The sequence below is a fragment of the Rhinoderma darwinii genome, chromosome 11 (genome assembly GCF_050947455.1).
Source record: "Rhinoderma darwinii isolate aRhiDar2 chromosome 11, aRhiDar2.hap1, whole genome shotgun sequence".
NCBI classification, from domain to species: Eukaryota; Metazoa; Chordata; class Amphibia; order Anura; family Rhinodermatidae; genus Rhinoderma; species Rhinoderma darwinii.
The window spans coordinates 71,720,736-71,736,223 of NC_134697.1; positions in this window are offsets into that span (position 1 = coordinate 71,720,736).

A 15,488-nucleotide genomic window follows, 5' to 3' on the forward strand; every position below is an offset into this window, starting at 1 on the left:
TTTATGCCATTCGCCATGCGCTATAGATGTCATGTTATCTTTATTCTGCAGATCGTTACAATTATGGCAATAACAAATCTATACGTTTTTTTTACTACTTTTGCACATTACATTTTTATTTGAAATATTTTCTGGGAGCCATTTTTTTTTTTTTCGACCATCGACAGAGCTACATGAGGGCTTATTTTTTGCGGGAGAGTTGTAGTTTGAATTGGTACCATTTTGGGGTACTTGTGGATGCTCGTTTTCCTGATAATTGATCGGTGTAAAAGGGTCTTTAGGCTCCCAGCTGCTATAGAAACTCAGCCCTGTAGGGGATGCCCATGGGCTTACAAAGGGAGCTATTGACCGTAGCATCTACAGTTATCTCCAATTCTAATAATAGAGCCAACAAATGCAAATGATGGCGCAGGTACAGCTCCTGTGCCTGCACCATCACTGCTTCATAATAGTATGACCCGTTCACCGCAACATATTATTATGAAACGAGTTGTCGTTTTCATTGGTACCAATATGAGGTACATATGACTTTTTGATTACTTTTTATAGTTTTTTTGGAAGGCAAGATGCAAAACCATATAGGGGCAGCGATCGCTATTGACCGCAGCATCTTAGGGTTTAAATTATGGAAATATGTATTATCTCAGATCGCAGCCATTAGAGCAGGGTTTTAGCTGTATAAAACAGTCGGCATCCGCAAGTAATGGCACAGTCCCAGTTCACTGTGACATATTATTGCAGAGCAGTATGGGAAGGGGTTAAGACGTGCCTATATCATCCCCTTGAACTCTTTTAATAAAACGTCTCCATAATGTAAAGCTGGCAATATTTTACATAACTTCTCCAGCAAGCAAGGCTGGATTAGGATAGAACAGTATATTCAATTGCACATTGAAGAAATGTAGAGGTAACTGTTTTGTTAAAAGGCCGCTCTCCAGACGACTTATATGAGAGAGAAACTCCACTGACACTGGTTGGAGACTTTGTTTGAGAATTTGTTTTCCGCACTTTGCTTTGGGCTGTTTACTATACTGAGTGTATTTGACATGCCCAGGCAACAAAGCATTTCTTCAATTATTTTCTTGAATATTTATCTTGCCGTAATCGGTATGGTTCATCTTTTTCCTTTTAATTTCTAGACCTTCTGTGATCATGTGGTCTTGGAAAGAATTATTATAACCTGAGGCTGATGTAAAATATAGCTCGCTATTATTAATTACTCTTCTGAAGGTTCCAGATTTGCCTTGTTGGCACGGAAAACTATTTTCCAGTTTACAGATCATTTTATATATGCATTGAAATTCAAGAGAATAATAGAAAGATTGATCCCTTTAATGTATAAAAGAACTTAGTTGTGGTGATCCAGATAAAATGTACTACAAATACAAATGAGCTATAAAAAGAATGACTTATCTGCACAAATAATTATATACTCAGCATCTGTTAACACTTCTTCATTTAAAGTACACCTCTGCCTCTGGAGGTATGTTACAGAATACATTAGACAGCTGCAGAAAAAGGTTTTCTAGCCAATACAATTCACGGCTTATCGCTAGGATGGCATTAACCCTGTCAGACTGCCAAAGGGGCTTCTGCCCCTTTATTCCCAGGATTTCTGGGGGTCCCAGAGGTTGGGTCTCCTCCTATCATGAAGTGATGGCATATGCTACAGATGTATCATCAATTCCTAAAGAGAATCTGTCATATATTTAATACTTTTGCCCACATTTCACAGTAAGATTTTCCTTGTATTGCTAATAGGCATACAGTGCCTTCTAGATATTGATATGAGTATATATATTTTTCTAGCCAAGTTGATAAAAAGCTGTGAAGGTTCCTGGCAAGTGCTAGATGTTCCTTTTAAAGAGCAAAAAGGGCTTGGAACACATGGGGCTTTAAAGGGCAGCTTGACCTAAGAACGATCACTACTTGCCCTAAGCCATTTATCTTCTTATGTACAACAAATTTCTTTATTACAACTACAACCGATCATTAAAATGTAAGAAAATTCCTAGATATTCTTCATAAGTATGTGCGCCACAGACCTTCCTTACGTAGAGTGTGAAATTTAATTACAAGGAATTTACTTACTAACCAGCAAATAGCAGTTCTGCTTTCAGATGCTGGCTGGTCTAATGCCTGCTCTTTAGCTCATTTGTTGTAGTGCCACATGGTCCATAGCTTCTGCCTCCTACTTGTCTTGCTGCTCCTCTCTTCGGCCCACAGCTAGTCTAGCTATATGTGCTTGCATTCTCTTATGTCTAAAGGGCCATTACAGAGGGTTTCCTTTCCTTGTTGGTAATGATACACTAACCTGTGGTTATAAGGGTATGTTCACACGGCCTACTTACGGACGTAATTCGGGCGTTTTTCCCCCGAATTACGTCTGAAAATAGCGCCTCAATAGCGCTGACAAACATCTGCCCATTGAAAGCAATGGGCAGACGTTTGTCTGTTCACACGAGGCGTATATTTACGCGCCGCTGTCAAATGACGGCGCGCAAATAGACGCCCGCGTCAAAGAAGTGACCTGTCACTTCTTTGGCCGTAATTGGAGACGCTATTCATTGACTCCAATGAATAGCAGCGCTAATTACGGCCGTAATTGACGCGGCGTTCAAGCGCCTGCACATGCCGGTACGGCTGAAATTACGGGGATGTTTTCAGGCTGAAACATCCCCGTAATTTCAGCCGTTACGGACCCCCGCCGTGTGAACATACCCTAAAACATTCATCCATAACCTTAAAACCACTGACAGGTGACGGAAATAATATTGATTATCTCATTACAATGGCATCTGTCAAGAGGTGGGATATATTAGACAGTGTAATCCAATGGGGTTGTGGAACCACGGTCTACTCCGCCATAACGAAGCAGCTGCTGATCAACAAGTCTGAGGGTCAGTAAATAGAAAAGTACCTGGAAGTTCAGAAGTGGGTATATGCCAGTCAGGGGGAAGCAGGCCTGTGCAGGATAATAAAGTTCAGTTCGGACACCTGACAGAAGTAGTGCAGTAGTCTCGGATACTGGACTTGGCTAGGATACCGGAATGGAGTAGTGCAGTCGTCTTGGACACGACTTAGCTAAGACACTGGACTCAGATGGCCTTGGACACTTGACTTTGCTTGGACACCGCACTGGATTAGTCAGTCGTCTCGGACACTGGATTGGCTAGGATACCGGACTCAGATGTTGAAGTCGTCTTGGACACTCGGTTTAACACGGGCACTGGACACAGATGATGAAGTCGTCTCGGACACTCAGTTTGGGACGTGCACCGGACACAGATGGTGAAGTCGTCTAGGACACTCGGCTTAGGCACTAGAACTAAACACAGATACAGGATACAGCTACAGAACCATTTACAAGACAAATGTAGGGAAGACTCAACATGGCTCAGGCAAGGAAGGACTGGGCAGCGTTCCTATTAAAGTTCTGGAAGTGCTGGGATAGTGTCAGGGCCGTCGTCGTGGACCACCACTGTTCGTTACCTGGCGACACCTTTTAGGAGATGCCCGCACTCGCGGCTGGCTCTGCTCCCACTGATAAGGTGCGCGTGCGCGGTACCGGCTTTAGAGGGCCAGCGTGTGCACATGTTTAAAGTTCCCTAATCAACCCTTGCCCATCCTGAACTATAAGAAGGGTTCTGCCCTTCCATTCCTTGCCTGAGCATTGTTGTAGTTTTTCCATGTCTGTATTGCAAACGGTCCCTTCGTGTTTTCCGGTTCCCAGTGTTCCTGCTACCTGTATCCTGTATCCCGTGCTGTGTCTTGTTCCGAGCCTGTTTAGTACCTGAGCTGTAATGACGGGGAAGGGAGACAGACAGGTGAGCCCTAATCTACCCGCCACTCAGTCCCTGCCTACTTGCAACGGCCCGTCCTAGGCGACGGCGTACAACTGGGCGACGGTCCCTACGCTCAATAAGTGCACGACAGACAAACAGACAAGGGTACACAGAAGCTAAGGGAAATGGGGCAGTTGCCCACGGCAACACCGTGAGCAACAAGAGTAGTGAACGAGCCAAGACAAACCAGTAGTGTACGAGATACCAAACCCAGAGCAGGAGAGTAGTCTGTAAGCCAGACACACATTTTTCGGTTTTAGCAAACAGTTTGTTTTCCCGAAGGGCCTGCAGCACCTTCCTGACATGCTCAATTTGGGAGGACCAGTCCTTGGAAAACACAAGTATGTCATCAAGGTACACTACAAGAAATACCCCCAGGTAGTCTCTTAAAATCTCATTTATAAAATTCTGGAAGACCGCGGGAGCATTACACAACCCAAAGGGCATGACGAGGTATTCGAAATGACCTTCGGGCGTGTTAAACGCAGTCTTCCACTCATCCCCCTCTCTGATGCGGATAAGGTTATAAGCCCCCCGTAAATCAAACTTAGAGAACCATTGGGCCCCCTGAACCAGATTGAAGAGATCAGGAATCAAAGGAAGGGGATACTGGTTCCTTACAGTGACCTTATTCAAGTTTCGGTAGTCAATGCACGGCCTAAGACCACCATCCTTCTTCCCAACGAAGAAGAAGCCAGCACCTACCGGAGAAGTAGATGGGCGAATGTAACCCTTGGCCAGGCATTCCTGGATATACTCTCTCATGACCTCACGTTCGGGACAAGAGACATTAAATATCCTACCCTTAGGGAGCTTAGCTCCTGGTACCAAATCGATCGCGCAATTGTATTCTCTATGAGGAGGTAACACTACGGAGGTCTTTTTTAGAAAAAACATCAGCGAAGTCTTGAATAAACTCAGGTAGAGTGTTCACCTCCTCAGGGAGAGAAATTAAATTAACAGAAAAACATGACGTCATGCATTCATTACCCCATTTGGTAAGATCCCCAGTATTCCAATTAAATGTGGGATTATGCATCTGCAACCAGGGAAGGCCTAAAACCAAATCGGACGATAATCCCTGCATCACCAGTACAGAGCACTGCTCCAAATGCATGGAGCCAACAAGGAGTTCAAAAACTGGAATGCTGTGTAAAATAACCATTAGCAAGAGGAGTGGAGTCGATACCCACTACCGGGACAGGTTGAGGCAAGTCAATCAATGGCATAGCTAGAGACATAGCAAATTCCACCGACATAATATTAGCAGAAGACCCTGAATCCACGAAGGCACTGCCGGTAGCAGACCTACCACCAAAAGAGACCTGAAAGGGAAGCAAGATTTTATTAGGTTTCATATTTACGGGAAATACCTGTGCGCCCAAGTGACCTCCCCGATGATCACTTAGGCGCGGAAGTTTTCCGGCTGCTTATTCTTAGGCCTAGGACAGTTGTTCACTTGATGCTTGTCATCCCCACAGTAGAAGCAGAGACCATTCTTCCTGCGGAACTCTCTACATTGTTGGGGAGACACGGAGGCCCCGAGTTGCATAGGTTCATCCGAGTTTTCCGTAGAAGAACGAAGCAACGGAACCTCGGGAGCCATCATGGTGGAGTCAGAGGAGAAGGCACCAAAACGTGCAAGTCATCGTTCCCTGAGACGTTGGTCAAGACGTACCGCTAAAGCCATAACCTGATCTAGGGACTCAGAAGAGGGATAGCTAACTAACAGGTCTTTCAGGGCGTTCGACAGACCCAATCTAAACTGGCACCTCAAGGCAGGGTCATTCCACCAAGAAGCTACACACCACTACTTAAAATTAGAACAGTACTCCTCAACGGGTCTCTTACCCTGACGTAAGGTCACCAGCTGACTCTCGGCAAAGGCAGTCTTGTCAGTCTCGTCATATATGAGCCCGAGAGCAGAAAAAAAAAGATCAACAGAGGAAAGTTCAGGGGCGTCAGAAGCCAAGGAGAAGGCCCATTCTTGGGGCCCGTCCTGGAGCCGGGACATAATTATACCCACTCGCTGGCTCTCAGAACCTGAGGAGTGGGGCTTTAAATGGAAATAGAACCTACAACTGTCCAGAAAGGAGAAAAAGGTCTTCCGGTCCCCTGAGAACCGGTCAGGCAACTTGAGGTGGGGTTCAAGAGGTGAGGTGGGGGGCACTACCAGGGTAGCATCATGCTGGTTGCCCCTCTGAGCCAGGGCTTGGACCTGTAGGGAGTGGCCCTGCATTTGCTGAGCCAGGGTCTTAAGGGGGTCCATGTTGTGTCAGGGACCAGGGTAGAAAAGGTATATGGGCTTGTGATTATGTAATGATGGGGAAGGGAGACAGACAGGTGAGCCCTAATCTACCCGCCACTCAGTCCTTGCCTACTTGCAACGGCCCATCCTAGGCGACGGCGTACAACTGGGTGACGGTCCCTACGCTCAATAAGTGCACGACAGACAAACAGACAAGGGTACACAGAAGTAAAGGGAAATGGGGCAGTTGCCCATGGCAACACCGTGAGCAACAAGAGTAGTGAACGAGCCGAGTCAAACCAGGAGTGTACAAGGTACCAAACGCAGAGCAGGAGAGTAGTGAACGAGTCGAGACAAACCAGGAGTGTACAAGGTACCAAACGCAGAGCAGGAGAGTAGTCAGTAAGCCAGGGTCAATATGAAGCAGGGACAAATAGTTCAAGCAGAAGCAGCAGAGCCAGAAAACAGGAGAATCACAGGCAAAGGAGGAGCAGGAAGTGAAGGTTTAAATAGACAGAGGGCGGGAGCTAGCTCCGTCAGGCCAGGCTGTGATAGGCTCTCCCACTCTTCAGCCTCCCAGCCTGATTGGTAGAAGGAGGGGGTCACTCGATCAGACTTAGGAGCAGACTGACTAACCACGGGCGTCGACACAGAATCTGTGTCTGGCAGATCCTTTACAGAGCCTTGCCTTGCCTGATGGAATTCTCCATGTCGGCTGTCCCTACCCTTCTGGATACCATCTGCCACGTTTGGCGCAACCCACCACCTCCAGCCCCATTTGTGCCAGAGCCCTTGCCGCCATCTGGACTATCCCAGGTACCCGTGGGCTACACTCCTACTTTGTGTGTAGACTGCGAGTTGGTCAGGTGCCTCTCCGCTACGGCTGAGCAGCCTAGTTGTTCCACAAACCCCAGGATCGTGAAAGTGCGCTCAGGCCATGGAACCCACTAGCCAGCCAAAGACCGCAGTTCAGAGGATACAGACGGATATGCATGACTTACGGGCATGTCGGAATCAACTCCTTGAAGCTGTAAACTCCATCATGGTCCGGCTGGATCAACTCCCTGTTCCACCCCCGGTTCCTCCTCCAGAGACTGCTGCCGTTCCACTGCCCATTACTCCTCCTATTTTTTCCGGATCCACAGTTTCCCTGCCTCTTCCTCCTCGCTATAACGGTGACCTTAGAGGCTGTAGGGGGTTCATCAATCAATGCACCATTCATTTTAGACTACGAGCTCATCTCTTACCCTCTGAGGAGGCCACATTGGCATTTATCTCCCTCCTCGCTGGCAAGGCCCTCGCATGGGCAAACCCCATCTTGAAACAACAGGGACCTGAATCCTGGGACCTAGCCTTGTTCCTGCAGTCTTTCCGTGCCGTGTTCGAGGATCCGGGCCGACCATCTTCTGCCGCAGCCACTCAGTTGGATAGTATGCTATCTCTTTTCGTACCCTGGCAGCAGAGTTGGCATGGAACAATGAGGCGTTGGTGGCAACCTTTTGGCAGGGATTGTCCTCTCACATCAAGGACGGGCTAGCAGGCCACGACCTTCCTTCTACCTTGGATGCCCTCATCCTGTTGGCCACCGGGGTCGACATGAGGATTCAGGAATGCACTCAGGAGGTTTGGCAAGAGAGACTGTTTCACAGACTGACCCCATCGGCCCAGAGACCACTATTGCCTTCCCCTGTTGCGCTACCTGAGGAACCGATGCAGGTAGACAGAGTCAAGTTGTCTGAGCAGGACAAACAGCGCAGACGCTGTTCTGTTTTATGCCTGTATTGCGGCCTTAAGGGCCATTTCGTGCGCCAATGTCTACAGAAGCCGGGAAACTCCAGCACCTAGGGTTTGTTGGAGAGGCAACCCTAGGGGGGATGATGCCAAACATCAAAACCTCTTCCAAATTATCTATACCTGTAACCCTCATCTCTGGAGAGACCTCACATTCCTCTTCTGCCAACTTGATTCCGGGGCAGCTGCAAATTTCATCCAGCAGAATTTTGTGGCTCGTCTACATCTACCCACAGTTCTTCTGGAGAGACCTCTGGCTGTTGCCTCTGTGAATGCCTGATCCTATTGTATCCATCACTAAACCATTGACCTTACAAATAGGAGTCACATAGTTACATAGTTAGTACGGCTGAAAAAAGACACATGTCCATCAAGTTCAACCAAGGGACGGGAAAAGGGAAGGTAAACATTTCTACAAATAGGAGCTAATGTTTTTTGGTTCTAGGAAATTATTTAAGCCTTTTTTAAAGCCATCTACTGTCCCAGCTGTGACAGCTCCTGCGGTAGACTATTCCATAGATTCACAGTTCTCACAGTAAAGAAGGCTTGTCGCCTCTGCAGGTTGAACTTTTTCAGAACAGATCACATTCCAAGTCCTGCCTAAAGCCATCAACCCAGTCCTGCTGGGCCAACCTTGGCTCCGCCTACATGCTCCGGTGCTCGACTGTAGTTCCAGAGAGGTCCTCCAATGGGGCTCCAAATGCCTTGCCCGCTGCCTCCCACAGGTTTGTCCTGTTTTGCCTCCACTGCCTCAGTCACTTTCCGATCTACCATCACAATATGCCAGTTTTGCAGACGTCTTCAGTAAGAAGGAGGCTTAACCCCTATCGCATCTATGACTGCCCTGTTGAATTACTTCCTGATGCCTCGGCACCTCGAGGTTGAGTTTATCCTCACTCCCTGCCAGAGACTGTAGCCATGTCTGCCTACTTTAAGGAGAACATCGAGAGAGGGTTCATCCGGAAGTCATCCTTCCCGGCAGGAGCTGGATTCTTCTTTGTGAAAAAAAAGGACTTATCTCTTCGCCCACGTATCGATTACCGGGGTTTGAAACAAATTACGGTCAAGAATAAGTACCTCCTACCACTCATCTCCGTTCTTTTTTATAGAATTTGTGGGGTCAAGGTGTTCACAAAGCCGGGTCTACACGGAGCTTATAACTTGATCTGTATTCGCAAGGAAAACCACATTTAACACCCGAGACGGCCATTATGAATACCTTGTGATGCATTTGGACTTTGTAACGCCCCAGCTGTGTTCCAGGAATTTGTGAATGACATTTTCCGAGAACTACTGTATGTCTGTGTGGTGGTCTACCTGGACGGCATCCTGATTTACTCACCTGATTTGTTGACACATCGAAAGCACGTTCGCCGAGTCCTCTTACAGTTAAGGAAGAACCGTCTATATGCTAAACTCGAGAAATGTGTATTCGAGAGGAACTCTTTGCCTTTTCTGGGCTACATCGTGTCTGACCGGGGTCACAAGATAGATCCAGAGAAGGTGAGATCCGTCTTAGAGTGGCCACGACCTCAGGGTCTTTGTTTCATACAATGATTTCTGGGATTTGCAAACTTCTATTGGCAGTTCATCCCGAACTTCTCATCTCTGACTGCTCCAATCTCGGCCCTCACCAAAAAGGGGGTGAACGCCAAGCTCTGGACTCCGGAGGCAGAATCAGCGTTTACTGAGCTCAAGAGCACTTTTACCTCAGCATCTGCTCTCCATCACCCTGATGCTTCTCAGCAATTTCTTCTGGAGGTGGAAGCCTCTTCCGTAGGTGCAGGAGCACTACTGTGCCAAAAGAATTCCAAAGGAAGGATGGTGGCTTGTGGTTTCTTCTCAAAATTATTTTCCCCAGCAGAAGGCAACTATTCCATCAGGGATCGGAATTGCTGGCCGTCAAGTTGGCCTTAGAGGAGTGGAGACACTTGCTGGAGGGTGCTAGTCATCAGAATATCATCTATACAGACTATAACAACCTCACATACCTACAGTCGGCCCAATGGTTAAATCCACGCCAGGCCAGATGGTCGTTGTTCTTTGCCCGATTTCAGTTTTTGCTTCACTTCCGCCCTGCAGACAAGAATGTGAAGGCAGACGTCCTGTGTCGCTCCTTCAAAACCAATGACCTTGAGGAGATCCCTCAATACATCATAGATCCTTCTAGGATTATTGCTGCTAACCCCCTGGCAACCCGAGACATTCCGCCTGGAAAGACTTTTGTCCGTCTTGCTGATAGGAGGAAAATTCTCCGCTGGGGCCACAACTCTAAACTAGCTGGGCACTCTGGTGTCCGGAAGATACAGTTTTTGATAGCTCATCACAATTGGTGGCCCACTCTGCCTGGTGATGTTGCGGACTATGTCTCTTCTTGTACGAATTGTGCCTCAAACAAATCTACCCGCTCCAAACCTGCTGGTCTGCTACTAACTCTGCCTGTCCCTGATGCTCCTTGGCAGCATATTGCGATGGACTTCATCACTGACCCTCCTTCTTCTGCTGGATGTACTACAATCTGGGTAGTAGTGGATCGTCCCTCAAAGATGGCACACTTCGTTCCACTGACTGGCCTTCTGTCTGCCCCTCACCTGGCAAATTTGCTTATTCTACACATCTTCCACCTGCATGGTCTTCCCCTCAGTGGCGGATTAAGTAGACCATAGGCCCTGGGCTGTTACCCAAACTTGGGCCCCCCTTCTCCACTACCACCCTGCCGCGCCGTAACTATTGCTAACACTACCTTTTTGCGCAAGCATTAACAAATGGGTGTTCCGATTCCCCTTTCACAGGGCTGTGTCCTTACATACTGACAGTATCACACTGTGTAGGGACACATCCTCCTGACAAGGGGATTGGTAACACCAATTTTTCTATCAGTCCTGGACTGCACAAAGACTTTATGTGGAATACAAGGATTTCCTGTAATAAACATGTCAGGAGAGGTGACAGATTCTCTACAAATCCAGTGACTCACAGGTGACGTCTCAGATTCTAGTAGTATTTATTTTCCTCTTTTCTTCTCCATCCGGTCCAGAGCTCATGACGACTTCTCCCAGCCATGACCCATTTCTGCAGCCCCTAAATATAATATCACCATGCACTGTGCCCCTGAATATAATTCTGTCACACACTGTAAAGTAAAGCACCACATACACAATGCCCCCTGTAGATAGCGCCAAACCCCCATGTAGATAGCGCCACACACACACACACACACACACACACACACACACACACACCTGTAGATAGCGCCACACACACACACCCCCTGTAGATAGCGCCACACACAGCCCCCTTATAGATAGCATCACACAGCCCCCTATAGATAGAGCCACACAGCACTCCCTCCTTGTATATAGTGCCACACAGCACTCCATTCCTTATATATAGTGCCACACAGCGCTCCCTCCCTTGTATATAGTGCTACACAGCGTTGCTACACTGCAGCCCTGGGATGACATTTTATCCCATATGACTGCTGCAGTCTGAGATTGGATGCAGCGGTCACATGGGGTGAAACGTCATCCCAAGAGGCCGGCCTGGACGAAGAAACATTTTTCTTTTTTATAAATTGTGTTTTTACATAACATCTGCTATCTGTTGCAGGTTTTACCTCCCCATTGAATTAAATGGGGAAAACCAGAAACAAATAAGCAGCGTTTACGCAAATACAATTGACATGCTGCATATTAAAAAACACGCACCGCAGGTTAATTTCTGAGTGTTTTTTTCCACTTATTTACGCAGCGTGTTTATGAGAATTGTTCACATCTAATCTACTCTGCTGCTACTGTATTAGGGCTTGTCCACACTTAACGGAATTGCTGTGTATTTTCCGCCCAGAAAATACACAGAATACAGTAGCAGCAAAGTGAGCGAGATTTCACAAATCTCATCCAGATGCTGCGTAAAATTTCCGACCAGAATTTTTTTCCTGCAGTGCGTATTTTTCGTGCCGCAGCATGTCAATTCCTGCTTCGGATAGTGGACTGAATTGCTGCGTTTTTCAGAGGAAATGTCACCATCTCCCAACATTGAGAAAAACGCAGCAAAATACGCACCATTTTCGGAAATGGTGCTTTTTTTTCTGCAGTGGAATTTCTGCTAGTTTCTGCGGAATTGCTGCAGAAATATATATATTATATATATACACACACACACATATACACACACACACACACACACACACACACACACATACAATATATATATATATATATATAAAACTTATTTATTATTGATGTAGAGTATGGGATCAATAGCACGATTTCTATTTTTGCAGATACAAGCTATGTAGTATTGTTCAGTCTATAGAAGATGTTCGTAAATTGCAAGCTGATCTGGACACACTGGGTGTTTGGGCATCTACTTGGCACTTGTTTAGAAGGATCTGGGTGTACTTGTAGATCATAAACTAAATAACAGCATGTAATGTCAATCAGCTGCTTCTAAGGCCAGCAAGATATTGTTGGGTATTACAAGAGGCATGAATTCGAGGGACAGGGATGTAATATTACCACTTTACAAAGCATTAGTACGGCCTCATCTAGAATATGCAGTTCAGTTCTGGGCTCCAGTTCATAGAAAGGATGCCCTGGAGTTGGAAAAATTACAAAGAAGCTAATAAGGGGCATGGAGAATCTAAGTTATGAGGAAAGATTAAAAGAAATAAACATATTTAGCCTTGAAAAGAGATGACTAAGGGGGACATGATTAACTTATATACATATATGAATACAAAAAATATGATGAAATCCTGTTCCATGTAAAACCCCCTAAAAAAAACAAGGGGGCACTCCCTACGTCTGGAGAAAAAAAGGTTCAACCTGCAGAGACGACAAGCCTTCTTTACTGTGAGAACTGTGAATCTATGGAATAGTCACCGCAGGAGCCGTCACAGCAGGGACAGTAGATGGCTTTAAAAATGGCTTAGAACAAAATAATATCAGCTCCTATGTCAATGTGTAGAAATTTTTCCCATCCCTTTTCTCATCCCTTGGTTGAACTTGATGGACATGTGTCTTTATTCAACCGTACTAACTATGTAACTATGTATCTATGTAACTATGAAGCCATGATCTAAAGAGATTAAAATACAGAGGCAAAACAAAGTAATTGAAATCTACCAGTCTGGAAAGGGTTAAAAAGTCATTGCTAAGGCTCTGTGCCTCCAGCGTACCAGAGTGAGAGCCGTTATCCATAAATGAAGAAAACTTGGAACAGTGGTGGACCTTCCCAGGAGTGGCCAACCTGCCAAAGTTTCACCAAGAGCACATCCACGACTCATCCAGGAGGTCACATATGAACCCAGACGAACATCTAAAGAACTGCATTTACGCCTCTGACCTCCCATTGACATCAATGGGAGGCAGAGAAAGCGTATTTTGCGGCGTTATATGCCCGCGGCGCTCAATGGCCGTGGACGAAAAACGCAGCGAATATCGGCGTGCAGGCTGAGGAAAATCTGCCTCAAAATTCCAAACTGAATTTTGAGGCAGATTTTCCTCCTGTAAAAAACTCAGTGTGAACCCAGCCTACTGAATACACCTCACGTCCTGGCTGGTAGTGATGTATATTCATTGTCAGGACACTACAGTAATGTTAGTGTGTGTGTATGTGGCTGCACATAGCGATATAACTATATCGCTAGTGCAGTGTAAATGAATGGGGAGAAGTGTATGACACTGATTGGTCATTGATTGGTCAGCGTCATACACTCCTCCCCACAACGCCCACTTGGCCAAAAAGTAAAACACGCCCAGTTGCCCATTGAGAAACTCATTAGCATAAAGTTAATATAGGTCATAACTCTGTCAAAAATGATCGTTTTTCAAAATAAAAAACACTGCTGTAATCTACATTACAGCGCCGATCACATCATGTACAGTATAGGCCACTTATAATGTGGTAACAGAGACTCTTTAATCTTGAAACCGGAAAAGGATGTGTCGTTAGTTGAGTCTTAGGGTATGTGCACACACACTATTTACGTCCGTAATTGACGGACGTAAATCGGCCGCAAGTCCCGGACCGAACACAGTGCAGGGAGCCGGGCTCCTAGCATCATACTTATGTACGATGCTAGGAGTCCCTGCCTCGCTGCAGGACAACTGTCACGTACTGAAAACATGATTACAGTACGGGACAGTTGTCCTGCAGCGAGGCAGGGACTCCTAGCATCGTACATAAGTATGATGCTAGGAGCCCGGCTCCCTGCACTGTGTTCGGTCCGGGACTTGCGGCCGAAATACGTCCGTCAATTACGGACGTAATTAGTGTGTGTGCACATACCCTTATAGGCCTAAATGCTGATTGTAAATTTCTGGCAAAAAGTCTTGCTATAAGACTTGAGAGATTTAGAAGACAAATAGTAAATGTAGAGCAAATGGGATTTATGCCACAAGGCTCGACTATGTATAACCTAAAGAATGCCTTTACTGCTACTCAGATAGGTCTAATGGATAAGAAGGGAAAAGCCCTTGTGGCCATAGAAGCTACAATAGTTTTTGACTGTACGAACTGTTCATTCCTTTGGTTGGAGATGAAGGCCTTTGGATTTGGGGACACTTTTATAGACTGGGTTAAACTATTATACTTCAATCCAAACACCCAAGTCCTGGTGTATAACCGTTACACTACAGACAGTTTTGGTGTTGAGAGGGGTGTCCTCTATCGCCGCTAATTTTTGATATTTTTATCGAGCCTCTGGCTATTGCAGTCAGTGGTGATGATAAAATAAATGGATTTGGTCCGGGTGGTAGCAAGAATTAAATATGCTTTTCTTTGATAATGTATCTACCTCTTATCCAGTTATCATGGAGATAATAAACAAATTTGGTGGGTTCTCTGGTCTGACAATAAATTGGGGTAAGTCTTATCTACTATCACTAGATAACACAATCAATGAGGTCAGCCGTGGTGCTGGAAGTATTACCCATTCTAATTCTTTTAAATATCTGGTTATTGTTATTTCTGGCAGGGTTGATGAATTTTTGAAACTTAAAGAGGCTCTGTCACCAGATTTTGCAACCCCTATCTGCTATTGCAGCAGATAGGCGCTGCAATGTAGATTACAGTAACGTTTTTATTTTTAAAAAACTAGCATTTTTGGCCAAGTTATGACCATTTTCGTATTTATGCAAATGAGGCTTGCAAAAGTACAACTGGGCGTGTTGAAAAGTAAAAGTACAACTGGGCGTGTATTATGTGCGTACATCGGGGCGTGTTTACTACTTTTACTAGCTGGGCGTTGTGTATAGAAGTGTCATCCACTTCTCTTCACAACGCCCAGCTTCTGGCAGTGCAGCACTGTGACGTCACTCACAGGTCCTGCATCGTGTCGGCACCAGAGGCTACAGATGATTCTGCAGCAGCATCGGCGTTTGCAGGTAAGTCGATGTAGCTACTTACCTGCAAATGCTGATGCTGCTGCAGAATCAACTGTAGCCTCTGGTGCCGGTGTCCTCGCTCGTCTGACACGATGCAGGACCTGTGAGTGACGTCACAGTGCTGCACTGCCAGAAGCTGGGCGTTGTGAAGAGAAGTGGATGACACTTCTATACACAACGCCCAGCTAGTAAAAGTAGTAAACACGCCCCGAT